Below are 14600 nucleotides of genomic sequence, written 5' to 3'. Positions count from 1 at the left end.
ATAGCATATTCCAGTGATCAGCTTAAAACCTTTTTATTGCCAATTCCATTTGGTGACGTCGGTGGCACGACAATTATTCACTTTATCTTAGTACTGTAAATACTTCAGTAAGTTGCTTTGGATTAAAGGGTCTGCCGAATGTCAACTGTAAACAATGCTCATGAGACGTAGTCTGAGGTCAGGCCGGTTTCCAACCGTATTTAACTGTTGTACAGCTTCTTATTCATCCACAATCTCTCTTTGTCTCTGTCTCGCTATCTCTCTAATGCCATTGAGTGACTCTATAGAGCATCAGACATCAGTGTACAGCTCTTATTTCCCAGAAACAGGGCAAGAATCATGAGGCGGTTTAAATGCTCTGGTGAATAAAAGGGAAGAGCTACACAGAAAGAAAGGGTTCAGAGAGGACATGCGACTTCATTGACCTTGCAAATGAACCTTACAAAACATTTGTAAAGATGCATTCAGCTGCCATAGACATAAACGAACAGAACCAAAACTGACATCTGACACATCACCTCCAGCTGCTGTGAGCTAACACCAAATGTTAAATGTTCACGCTGCCTAAAATATATCACTGAATTACATGCCCTAAAGTTAGCAAAATGTTTTACATGCTGTGTCCATTGAATGGGTGTGTGTGTAAGACCTAATGCTGTGTTATGCTGCATAACACGTGAAGCATCACATTCGTCGGTCTAGATTACTCAGGGGATTTTAATTTGTGTCCTGCAAATTTTTTGCTTGTGTTGAATATTTTCAACTTGCATGAAGCTGCCTTTGAGGTGAATAGTGTATGTTTCTGCAGAATACCCACTGCACAATTCGCGTCATTCACATCGCCCTGTGGGAATTCGCGTATATTCGTGCCTATTCGCGCAATTCATGCCTATTTGCATCTATTTACGCCTATTTGTGAATATGCATCTCACGAATGATGCGAAATGTGTGTCTATTCCCAACTTCTTACTGTCTATTGCCGTCCATTCCCATCTATTTCCGGGCTGTTTCGTGTCTATTTCCTGTCTGTTTCGCGTCTATTTCCTGTCTATTCTGGTCAGTTTTTCCCTATTCACGCCTATTCACACCTATTTCCCATCTATTACAGCAATTCCCATCCATTCCTGTCTATTTCCCGTCTATTCTGGTCAGTTTGTCCCTATTCACACCTATTCACACCTATTCGCGTCACTTTGCGCCTATTTGCTCGTGAATGAAACGAAATGTGCGTCATTTTCCGTCTATTTCCCGCCTATTTCCCATCTATTGTCAGCTATTCCTGTCGATTTCCTGTTTATTTCCTGTCTATTTCCTGTCTATTCTGGTCAGTTCATCCCTATTCGTGTCAGTTTGCGCCTATTTGCGCATATGCGTCTCGCGAATAAAACCAAACGTATGTCTATTTCCCGTCTATTTCCCGTCTATTTCCCGTCTATTTCCCGTCTGTTTCCCGTCTATTTCCTGTCTATTCGCGTCAGTTTGTCCCTATTCGCGTCAGTTCGCACCTATTTGCGCATATGCGTCTCGCGAATGAAACCAAACGTGCCTCTATTCCCGTCTATTTCCGTCTATTTCCCGCCTATTTCCCATCTATTGTCAGCTATTCCTGTCGATTTCCTGTCGATTTCCTGTCTATTCTGGTCAGTTCATCCCTATTTGTGTCAGTTCGCGTCTATTTGCGCATTAGCGTCTCCCGAATAAACCCAAATGTATGTCTGTTCCCGTCCATTCCCGTCTATTCCTGTCTATTTCCCGTCTATTTCCTGTCTGTTTCCCGTCTATTTCCTGTCTATTCTGGTCAGTTTGTCCCTATTCGCGTCAGTTCGCACCTATTTGCGCATATGCGTCTCGCGAATGAAACCAAACGTGCCTCTATTCCCGTCTATTTCCCGTCTATTCCTGTCTATTTCCCGTCTATTCCTGTCTATTTCCCTTCTATTTGCTGTCTGTTTCCCGCATATTTCCTGTCTATTTCCCGTCTATTCTGGTCAGTTTGTCCCTGTTCACGTCAGTCGTGCCTATTTGCGCATATGCGTCTTGCGAATGAAACAAAATGTCCGTCTATTCCCGTCTATTTCCCGCCTATTTCCCATCTATTGTCAGCTATTCCTGTCTATTTCCTGTCTATTTCCCGTCTATTCTGGTCAGTTCGTCCCTATTTATGTCAATTCGCACTTATTTGCGCATATGCATCTCGCGAATGAAACCAAATGTGTGTCTATTCCTGTTTATTTCCCGCCTATTTCCTGTTTATTGTCAGCTATTCCCATCTATTCCCTTCTTTGCATTGACTTTGTTTGTAATATACTTGTGCAAAACGTATCTTTTTGTTATGTATATGTTGTCTTTGTGTGGGTAGATAAAGATTTTAATGTACTAGCTTCAGACTCCAGTCAAAAGTCAATGCTATGCCGTACTATGTATTCAGTACGGCTCTCCTTCTTGACTTTCTGCGTATTGGAATGAAAATGCCAATATCCATCTCTCCGATCATATTGGCAGAATTAGGCCATACTAATAGTAAAAGTTAGAGTTTTATGACAGTATCTGTAAACACACACTGTTGTGTAAACAGTGATGGACGTGTGGGTGAATAATTTATTGCTTCAGTATTTCACACACGCATATCTTCTCTCGCATGTGTGTACAATGAGAAATGAAGCTCATAATCAACCCATTACACAAACAGCGATTGCTTGCTTGCTTTCTTTCTGACTGAGGCCTGTGATTATTCTCTAGCCCAATATCTTAACTCACTGGCATCTTGCACAATCTCTTATCTCCATCTTTCTGTTTATCAAGTCTCAGATCAGACGTGTTTCTCACACGGATTTTGCTTTGGTTGTCTTTGATGTGGAGCACAACTGTATGACTCAGTATCTTTGCCTACTTCAGGCTTTGTTTCAAACCTCAATAAGCTTTTCTTTTTAAATTAGGATTTAAACTTAGGTTAAACTGATTTCCTGGACAGAGATTAGCTTAAGCCAGGACTAGTCCTTAGTTTAATTATAATATAGAACTAGTTTTAACAAACATGTCTTAATAAAAAACATAACTTGTGTGCATTTTGGGGCACAACAAAGGGCACTGATGTATTTTAAGATGCAAGTTGTTTTCAGTTTGGACAGCTCTTACATTTTTTTTAGTCTAGGACTAGTCTAATCCCTGTCCAGAAAACCGCCCCATAAGTGTTTGGTTGTAATATGGTTTAATTTTAATAATAAAAGTCTGAAAATCATTTTCTAACCTAATCTTTATTCAAATCCTCAAATTGTAAACAAAGACAAATGATGAGAGATAATGAGAAACATACTTAAGACTCTGTAATGTTTGTACGTCACCTATTAAAATGTGTGATTGTGCACTGATGACGTTAACGTTAAAGGTCACATTTATTTGCTGCTATTGAAGTGCAAGATGCCGTTTTGAAATGTCTTCATGCTGTATAACACGGATCATCGGGTTTTCCACAAACTTTTGTGTGGGGTCAACGTCAGCCTGAATGTCGCTGTCATTTCAATGCTTTCTTTACTCGAATTGATGCTAATATTTTTTATTTGAATGCAAGATACCTTTTTGTGACCGCATTTGTATGAATATGTATATGAATAAAGACCATGGTAGTCTTTATTCTCTCTCTCTTTCTCTCTTTTGCTCTTGCTCTCTCTCTCTCTTTGAATGGTGAGGTAATTTGGGGATGGGTGTATTTTGCATGAGGGTGACGTGCTTGCTAAGAGCCAATGGGAAGACAGTCGTGATCACACAAACACACTGTTACACCTTTACGCTTTTTCTTAAGGGTTTTTATCAGGACAATTGAGCCACTGACACACTCTCTTAAAGGAAAAAGTTTTTTACTTACAGTCATGCTGTTATTACATCCAAATATATTGCCGTATGACTTGCTTTTTTCCGTTTAACTCAACAGTAGATGTTCGGCTTTTACAATTAAAAGCATATACATATAGCTTTCAACTTCTCTGACTTTATCATCGATGTAAATCCTGGCATGATGCATATCAAACAGCATCCTTAAATATAATATATTGAAGGTTTAGGAGGGGAAGATTTCCAGCAAATAGCAACTTACATATTGGTTCATTGCATGACATACAGTGATTTATACAATATACATTATATGTATATAGCTCACAGTCCATTCTTCAGCACATCTTTGTTTGTTTCATAGATAAAACTGACTAAAAAAGATGACGGTGGGTAAATGATGACACGATTGTAATCTTTGTTAGCTTTTCAATTAGTCCCTGGTTAACCAGAACTGTTACTAAATCTTCTGTTTGCTTTCAACTTATGTTTTACGCTACCATCATCCAGCTGTCAGCAAACCCTCCCCATCTCTGTCTTTCTCGCTCTGCATGCGTGGGTTGTAATGAAAACATTATCATAACATTAAATGAACTTCGGATGAGCGTCTCAAATTCACAGCATTTTCAAATCAACTTTTAAATATCTACTTTTAGTTTTTATTCACTTTGCCGCATTATTAATCTCTTCCAGTTGATTATATCTAACGTTATGCAATGAGATACGAGTAACCTGCCAAGTTAAAGGTGCTGTGAAGACGTGAGCTGAACGAGCGAGCGACTCACCTCCAGACAGAGATCAGTGATGAGGATCGTGATGAAGAGGAGGGAGAGATGACCAGCTCATGTCGTCTCTCTCGGCGGTGCAGGGTTGTGTCAGGGTTTGAGAACAGATGTCAGCCCGGTGAGAGGGTCTGCCATGTCTGGAGTTCGTCCGTGAGAGCAGACGTGCCGTCAGTCGAGCCTTCTGTGATGGTTAAACATCCAGCGTGGGAGATTCCACAGAGATTTGCCCCGATCGCACCCGCGCACACACACACGCTCGCGTCTCCCCCGCAACTCTCCTCTCTCACGCATGCACACGGGCATGCACGCGCACACTCATGCACACGTTGCCGTCGGGATGCGGCGCAGTCCGGCACTCAGTGATGGCTTGTGCGCACACGAGACATCCATCCTGAACCAGCGACTCTGAGAACTGAGGGACGAGAGAGGGAGAGAGAGAGAGGAGGCGGGGTGGACAGAGAGAGAGAGAGAGCGAGAGAGGAGGGGAACTGAAAGGAAAATCCTCTATGTCAGATGGTGACCTACTGATTTACATGTTTAACAGATGCTAAGTAACATTTGAATAGCAGGATTTAATAAGAAATTATTAAAAAAAGTTTGTCACTCCACATTTTGGCATAATAGTAAATTTATCAAAAATACAGAATCATGTAAATATGGGAATTATTTTGTGATATATAAATGAAATGCAGCATTTTTACCCTTTGTCTAGCATTTGCAAAAAATGCATTCTTGACATTTTATCAAACAGCACGTTTAAAATTGACATTTGCATATATTTATCAGATGCTAAAACCCACACGAGGAAGCATTCAACGTTTTTCCACGAGAGCCAAAGTTTAGTAAGGATTGTGATGAAAGATGTGTGTGTAAGTTGGATTTGTTGTGTTTTTGTCATATATGTATTAGGGATGCACCGATTTGATATTTTGGATCGGTATTAGGGCCGATCTGGCCTTTTTTGCTTGATATCGGACTAACAGGACCGATGCAATTCCGATGCATGTATTCTCTTTGTGTTTTAACAGTTATGAACTTAACTTTGCATAGTTTGCGGAGTGAGGATTCCCATGTCAGGATGCTTCAAGTGCATCAATGCTGCGCCCAGGAAGCACAGTATGATTTAGGCGCATGAATTCTTCACCCGGGATGGTTCCCACGGGTCTTTGAAATCCTTGAAAGTGTGCGAATCTGGGTAAAAATTCAAGGCCCTGGGAAGTTTTTGAAAATATGCATACATAGATACAGGTCATTGAAAATGCTTGAATCTATTTTATCCAAGAAGTTTTCTGGGAAAAAAATCCATATTATTCCCTGTGTAGTGTAGGATGGTATCATAAAAAAATTTAAGCACACGTGCTAAACTTAAATGCTTATATCTTTTGTATGCAAATGTTGATTCATATCAAAATGCTTTTTTGCATAGTTGTGTTTGACACATGAAAACGTCTCTGGTTACGTATGTAACTGTTGTTCCCTGAGAAGGGAATGAGACGCTGCGTCTCTCTTGCCATACTTCCTACATCCCTGTAACGCCATCTTTGGCAATATTTCAGATAGCGATATACTTCCTGGCTCCCGCTTCACCCTGTCTTTGTCATTAAGCCTCACCATTGGTTGAATTTAATAAACACATTCAGACGCACTTACCATTGGAGGCGTCCCCAAAGTGTCACTGCAGTGACGCAGCGCGAGTTCCCTCGAAAGGGAACTGTAACAATGTATCTTAAAAGGGAACACAATGTAACCTTGCACTCACTTGAAATGTGTCCCCACATTTAGTCCTTGAATTTGGGGGTATTGGACCTGGAAAGTCCTTAAAAGGTCCTTGAATTTAAAGTTAACTAAGGTGGGGGAACCCTGATAATTCCCAAAATAACCAAAAATAAACACTGCATGGTTAATAATTACTAATATTCTTGTAACTTGTAAATAATTTTAAATTATTGGTTTTTACATTTAAAATGATGTAGCAGAAAGCACTATACACTTTTAACATTGTGTGTGTGTGCGCGCGCGCAATTTAAATTGTTCAAGAAAAATACAGTAGTATTGGATCGGCAGGTATCGGTTTCGACCGATACTTAGAATTTGGGTATCGGATCGGAGATGGAAAAAGTGGTATCGGTGCATCCCTAATATGTATTAGACATGCACCGGTTGCAATTCTCTTTTCTCAATTCACCGGTTGCTGATTTCCGATTTTTCTATAAGTGTGACCCGCCGATACCGATTTTTGAGATTCAGATTTTCTTACTAAGAACTACAATTAACGCTTAGATACAAACAAAAATCCACTTTTCTTTCTTTAAAAACTTTATTTTCATCATAAAATAAATTGAAACATTGCACTTTCACTTAAACTGCATTAAATTCTAGGATCTTCTTTCTCAAAATAAAGCTCTCGTAAACTCAGTCAGGCTCAATGATAGATGTCCAAATATCAATTGTGAAACTGCCCTGGAATCGGGTTGTACTTTTCTGATAAGACATGAGATTAAACCACTTTTTGGGAAACGCGACGTCCGAGTTGGACTGAGAAAGTTTATGAAATTTCTGGAAAATGGCTGGTAATTTATAGCAGAGTCAAATCAAATCAACATATGCGGTGCGGACGCGGGGAAGAAATTAATAAAAACCCAACACAACTTCGACTCGTTTCCGTAGACGCTGAAAGGCAAGTCTTATTTGTGTTCACAGTCTGAAGGTTTCTAATTATGGCGCGTTTTGTGGGGGCGGTTCTCCTCGCAGTCTTTATGTCAAATGGATCACGTTTCCGGGTACGGAATTAAATTAATGCTGCTATTGGATAACGATCGGGCGCTGCTTTCACTGCAAGTGTGCGTGTGGCAGTGATGTCATTGCTTGCACAACTGGCAACAAAAGGACCTGCTCAGAATCTAAATGGCCGCTATTGGTCCAGGCCGGTCAATTGGTGCTTCTCTAAATTCTAGTCATCTTGTTGGCATGAGGGTAAATGAGTACATGAATTTGATCTGAAAAGATTGATGCAAGTACACTCTAAAAAATTTGCTGTAATTTTGCAGCTGGTTGCCAGTAACTTACTGTAAAAGATAAAGTCCAAAAATGTTTCATGTTCATTTAACTTTGAACAAAATGTTGCCAGTAAATAACATAAATGTAAAATCTACAGTAAGTTACTGGCAGCTAGTTGCCAGTAACACCCATTAATACTGTAATTTCTACAGACATTTTTTACAGTGTATAATTTGCAAATAGCCGCTCATTATCGCTCCAGAAAACCCGACATCACAAATATTCCTTTGTCGCCCTGTCTGCTACGTGATCCTGTTTATTACACGGCTGCTTGCCAAATCAATTATGAAATGGACATGAATTGATTTGAGGTTGTTATTTTATTTTGTAAGAAAGAGGCTGTTAATCTGCTTGTATTTTATAGGAACCTTTCAGTCTGCATTTCCTTCATATTTAAATATCCACTTAATAAGTCACTTACTCCCTGTTGTACAAAATCACAAAGAAACATTAATGCCCCCCAATATGAACTTTTGTATGCCTTCACAAAGGCTACTTTGATGAAAAGCCTTCATGTTGATTCTCGCTGTGTCGGTGTATAAAAGCTTTGTGTCCTTTTGTTTGTGCTTTTGTAAGTCTGTTTATTTCTTACGTTTCTATATTTATTTAAGCTGAAATAAAAACAAATGTATTTCCTTTATGATGTGTTTGGTACAGACATGATGACAATCTGCTAAACAGGGATCAATTTATATTTAAATATTATTCTTGGGTATCAGGGTTGCATTTTAGCTTAACTACTGTAGTTAGTTTGGCGCTAGAGTAATGCTGCGTACACACCAAACATAAAGCATTGCGTTTTTTTGCACCAGATTACTCGTGAGATTTAATATTGTGTCAATTTTGGGCTTGCATTTTAGCATAACTAGCTATTTTGGCACTAGAGTAATGCTGCGTACACACCAACGTAAAGCATTTCGTTCTTTGCACTAGATTATTCGTGAGATTTAATATTGTGTCAATTTTGGGCTTGCATTTTAGCATAACTAGCTATTTTGGCGCTAGAGTAATGCTTTGTACACACCAAATATAAAGCATGCATTGCTTGCACTAGATCACTTGCGAGATTTAACTTCGTGTCAATTTTTCGCTTGCATTTTAGCATAACTAGTTATTCTGGCGCTAGAGTAATGCTGCGTACACACCAAATATAAAGCATGCATTGCTTGCACTAGATCACTTGCGAGATTTAACTTCGTGTCAATTTTTCGCTTGCATTTTAGCATAACTAGTTATTCTGGCGCTAGAGTAATGCTGCATACACACCAACGTAAAGCATTTCGTTCTTTGCACTAGATTACTTGCGAGATTTAACTTCGTGTCAATGTTTCGCTTGCATTTCAGCATAACTAGTTAGTCTGGCGCTAGAGTAATGCTGCATACACACCAAACATAAAGCATTGCGTTCTTTGCACTAGATTACTCGCGAGATTTAACTTTGTGTCAATTTTTCGCTTGCATTTTAGCATAACTAGTTAGTTTGGCGCTAGAGAAATGCTGCGTACACACCAAACATAAAGCATTGCGTTCTTTGCACTAGATTACTCGCGAGATTTAACTTTGTGTCAATTTTTCGCTTGCATTTTAGCATAACTAGTTAGTTTGGCGCTAGAGTAATGCTGCGTACACACCAAACATAAAGCATTGCGTTCTTTGCACTAGATTACTCGCAAGATTTAACTTCGTGTCAATTTTTCGCTTGCATTTTAGCATAACTAGTTAGTCTGGCGCTAGAGTAATGCTGCATACACACCAAACATAAAACATTGCGTTCTTTGCACTAGATTACTCGCGAGATTTAACTTCGTGTCAATTTTTCGCTTGCATTTTAGCATAACTAGTTAGTTTGGCGCTAGAGCAATGCTGCATACACACCAAATATAAAGCATGCATTGCTTGCACTAGATTACTAGCGAGATTTAACTTCGTGTCAATTTTTCGCTTGCAATTTAGCATAACTAGTTAGTTTGGCGCTAAAGTAATGCTGTGTACACACCAAACATAATGCATTGCGTTCTTTGCACTAGATTACTCGCGAGATTTAACTTTGTGTCAATTTTTCGCTTGCATTTTAGCATAACTAGTTAGTTTGGCGCTAGAGAAATGCTGCGTACACACCAAACATAAAGCATTGCGTTCTTTGCACTAGATTACTCGCGAGATTTAACTTTGTGTCAATTTTTCGCTTGCATTTTAGCATAACTAGTTAGTTTGGCGCTAGAGTAATGCTGCGTACACACCAAACATAAAGCATTGCGTTCTTTGCACTAGATTACTCGCAAGATTTAACTTCGTGTCAATTTTTCGCTTGCATTTTAGCATAACTAGTTAGTTTGGTGCTAGAGTAATGCTGCGTACACACCAAATATAAAGCATTGCGTTCTTTTCACTAGAATACCTGCGAGATTTAACTTCGTGTTGATTTTTCGCTTGAAGACGCGTTTCGTGGCAATTCACATCACCCTTTGCAAGTTTCCATCTATTTGCGTCTGTGCATTGACTTTGTATATAATCTACTCGCGCAAATCGTTAAATTCACATTTGGTGTGTACACCCCATTATACTAAAGTTTTATATTATAATACATTATATAATTTTGTAAGTTTTTCTTCCTCTGTAGTTTAAGCTGTTTCGGGTCAGTATGTCTACAAAAATGCTAAATAACTCTGATATACTCAACAAATCAGAATTGGGCATCAAGACTTGCAGTGTAATTTTGTTTCGTAGTAAATGACAAAAATATTTCCAGTGAATTAAGTAAAAAAGTTTTGTGATGTTTTTTGTACAATCTTTTGGTAACACGGTAAAAGTGTTTTTCGTCTAGTTCTTTAAAAAACACCTGTGTACGCTTGCTTTAAAGACCTCGGAAACCAATGTGCTGAACTGTAAAAAACCTATTATGAAACAATAAAACATTTTTATTCCAAAGGACCTCAAGACCCATATACAGCCAAACGTGATTCCTGTAAAGAGGAGGGTTCTTGCTGAAGCAAGCTGTTATTTTTAAGACTCCTGCTTCACAGAGCATTCGGGTAGACTTTGTTAAATCAACAGTTTAATAGCTTGTGTTCGTAATTTGCATGCATTTGCATATAGAGAAGGACAGATCTGAGAGAAAATTTTATTTTTGACCTTTCAGCCCTAATGGGTTTTGTGTAACAGGGCTAGTCAACTCTTGCTCCAAAGCTCCAAGCAATGAGACTAAGTATGTTTTTTCTGTCACCTACAGGTTTGCAATACATTAACTGCATTGTACACTACATTGTGGTTTGACTTAAGGGCTCGTTATAGTTGTGCGTAGGTCCTATGGCGTAGCCACGGCGGCGTAGGTTCCGCGTCGGTTTTCATTTTTAGTTTTGCGTCGTTTTCCGCGTCGACGTGCAAACACGCGCGCAGACGCGCATCCACAGTAGCAGCACGACCGTCAAAGAAGAAGAAGCTTGGCAAGTTAACCCACAAACAAAGAAGAAACAGCAACTTGTTGTTTATGATTTGAGAAGACCAGCAATGATGGAAGTAAATAAATAGCGACTTTTGTTGCAGTTTGAGTTAAATCACTCCTCAACTTGGCCATTCTTTGTTTTCATCGTCGCAAACGGAAATACCTATGACGCAGTTTTTTTTACCTGACGGGAGGGGTTCTGGTGGGCCAATCACAGTGCTTGTGGTCCGCGTAGAACTGACACGCTGTTAACATTTTTGCGAGGTGCACGTCAAGCTACGCAGAGCTACGCAGAGGCTACGGATAGCCTACGACTATAAATCGGGCTTAAGTAGTGAATAAATAGAATGAGCAAGTCATGAATCATCACTAGTAATGATGACTGATCTGTCATGAGAACCTCAATATGTGGAGGTTTCAAATAATGCTGGATGTTGTCTGTGTGAGAAATCATATTTACCAGTGTAAAATTCATACGTCAAAGATACCAGGCTTCAGATCAAAATCAGCATTAGATGAAGTTAAATGACTTTGTGATGTTATTTCAATGTTCAGTGAGTTGAAATAGGAACGTTCTTGTGTGCACATCATTTCTGTAGCTCTCCAGGAGCTCAGTATATGTTGAGAATCTCTCTCTCACAAACATCAGGTCTCCTGAGGTTTTGAAAACGCATCCCTGCTGATTTAATTAGAAGCTTAAAACAATTCCCTCCTTCACGAGCCGCTCATCATTTCTTATCCACTTTCTATCCAGTGCAGAAGTGTGTTGCGTTCTAGTATTCCCATTTTAATAGCTGTTGCTCTTTCCGTGATTTTAATTCTGCCAGATTTGCATGGACAAACAAATAGCCATGGCAGTCCATTCTGATGCATATTGCAAACAAAACTGAATAAACCAGTCCCTTATCTGGCAAGCTTCAATTGCATTGGCAAGCAACCTCGTGGAAGGCACACTACAGGTGCCAGGAACCAAAGATGGGTCAAATCCTTGAAAGATATTCAGAGATGCTTTTGTTTTTTGCTGTTGGCTACGCATGAATATATTGACATAGATATACTACTATAACTCCATTAGCAGTCATTATCATACGGTCTACAGACATCTCAACGCTGGAACATTCAACAGGAATGATGGAAAAAATGTCTGTCATTGAAATATAGTTTGTATTGATCTGCATGGGTTGTTGATGTGAAATGCATCTCTCTGAATCGTTCTGCTGGTGATTTGCAGAAGGACTCCAACAGAAGCATCATATGCACCTAAAAACTTGAAAACCTACAAAATTGACATAAAAACTTGCAGATAGCAGTGATTTTAAGAGACTTTTGAGGGCTTGAATTTTGCTCTGAGAGTTCTTAAAAAATGAGTTGTAAAAATGTCATATGTCCATTGTTGTGTTGTGCCTTTTCAGTGACAGACAAGATTAGTCTGTTGTTTTCATGAAAACATACCCATGCAATGATGTGTAACATGAGCTGTTTAAGAAACACTGGTTGCGTTTAGTAATATTTTAGACGGAGGCAGAGTTGCAATTTCAAACTTTGAGGATCATGTTATCATGCAACTTACCTATTACTGTGCGTTCACACCAGACGCGAAAGAGGCGGTAAAAATGGGCTATTCGCACGCATTTAAACACTTGAACATTTTGAGTTTACTCGCTTTATTTGCGCGTCAAATTCTAGCCATTCACGCATACATTTGCGTCATGGGAGGAGCTTATATAGACGGTTTCAGTAGTAACAACATAAACAAGCGGCTTTCGTGGTCAACACGTAACTTCCGGTAAACTCTGCTGAGAATAAATAACGACAAAGAAGTTTAAACGTAATTTATTTATATAACAAGCAAAAAAACAACACGTAGATTACCTAGGAAATCAAAACATTTGTTATTTTCGACAAAGTATTTGTTTAAGAGTTCAGTTTTGCAACTAGTCAGACAATTAAAAAACCTGAAACCGGAAGTTCGGACTAGACGCGTATCGCGTCACTGCACGTGCGTCGGATGAAACTGTCTATAGCTCAAACTGAGTAAACTTACCAGATTGTTCAACCTCTTCACTCACTTTCTTCAGAACAAGATCATTGTGAAAGTACAAAGATGTCTCGTGTAGTGATGATGATTGTCCTCCATTGTTGTTTTTCTGCCTCTGCTTGCTTCCTGTAATCACGTCACTGCTTGAGCAAGCTTCTGATTAGTTAACGTGGCGTGAAAATCCAGCAAAGTTCAGACTTTTGCGCCATTTGTGTTTGCCGCCCTGCAGGATGCCTATTCGCGTTTTTGCATTGCCTTAACGTGTAAATCACTCGCGCTTGCCGCCTCTTCCGCGTCTGGTGTGAACGCACCCTTACTGTTGCTTAGAAGAGTTTGATGCATTTAGGAACATTGAATATTGTCTTGCCTTTAAAGTTATTTTCTGTTTTTTCTTATTCATCGTGGTTGTCTCATATTTGAAGGTACCTGCCAACTGTTCTTGCACAAACAATATATGAATAAAATCCTAGTGTCAGGTTAAAGGTTCTCGTGCGGCATGTGCTTTCACTTTTCTAAGTGACTGAACTTTTTCCCACTCATCATGTTGGATGACAAATGGTCCCAAACTCAGACAGTGCCTCAACAGATTGTCGTAAATATGAGGCAGCGTTCATAGGTGAAGACCTTCAAACATTTGTTTTTATTTTAGATAGCAGCTCTAAAAATGCCAGAACTGAAGTGTAATCAGAAGTTGAACTTCTTCCAGCATATAAACAAATTACAATCCATTATAGCTTGACAGTGTGTTGAACTGTTGTGTGTGGTGTTGTTGTTAAGCAAAACACCATCTCACACCTGTGCACGAGTGAAGGTCTGATTCATTGTATTGGTTTTGGCTGGAGTGTTTCTGGGGTGTTGATAAAGACAACTCAAGTTTACTTGCATCTGAAACTAAATCTTGAGGTTTGTGTACTTATTTGTTTCCTTCTAGTTGTCAGGATTTTATAGTGCACTTTTTAAAAGATGTAAATTGGGAATTCTCACTCTGTACCCTCTTAACTCATTCCCCACCAGCCTTTTTTTTAAAAAAGTTGTCCACCAGATTTTTTTTGTGATTTTCACAAAAGTTTCACAAAATGCCCTCCAGAAAATAAATCCTCCTTTCTCCATTTGTTCTCTTTTTATAACCTCTTAAATATGGTTTCTTCAAAATACCACATTTTGAGCAAAAATCTGAAATAAATGCAATTATTAAATTACCATAAAAACTCATCAGAAAAGCATCCATGGCAGTGAAAGTTTTCTCTTAATTGACGAAATAATTCGTCAATGGCGGGGAAAGAGTTAAAAATAAAGGTGCTACAAAAGGGTCTTCACAGTGATGCCGCTGACAGAAGGACCATTTTTCCCCAAAACCATTCAGTCAAAGGTTCTTAAAAGAACCATTTCTTTAAAAAAAAACTTTTTGAATTAGAAATGAAGAGTTTTGTTGCAAAACGAGATAAATCCATTT

The 14600-nt window shown here is 39.0% G+C and overlaps 2 protein-coding genes across 3 annotated transcripts in view; one reads left to right on the top strand and one right to left on the bottom strand.

Moving 5' to 3' along the window:
• LOC129421493 (inhibitory synaptic factor 2A) overlaps positions 1–5228 on the bottom strand; it is a 45252-nt gene extending 40024 nt beyond the window's left edge. The window contains exon 1 of the mRNA XM_055177083.2: positions 4611–5228. The gene's annotated coding sequence lies outside the window, so the exon portion shown is untranslated. The remainder of the gene's footprint in view (positions 1–4610) is intronic.
• dock1 (dedicator of cytokinesis 1) overlaps positions 1–14600 on the top strand; it is a 333542-nt gene that overhangs the window by 180573 nt on the left and 138369 nt on the right. The window lies entirely within an intron of this gene.

Source organism: Misgurnus anguillicaudatus, chromosome 4 (assembly GCF_027580225.2).
Source record: "Misgurnus anguillicaudatus chromosome 4, ASM2758022v2, whole genome shotgun sequence".
Classification (NCBI taxonomy): domain Eukaryota; kingdom Metazoa; phylum Chordata; class Actinopteri; order Cypriniformes; family Cobitidae; genus Misgurnus; species Misgurnus anguillicaudatus.
The sequence above is the reverse complement of the archived record's forward strand: the minus strand, read 5'-3'. Positions and strand labels throughout refer to the sequence as shown.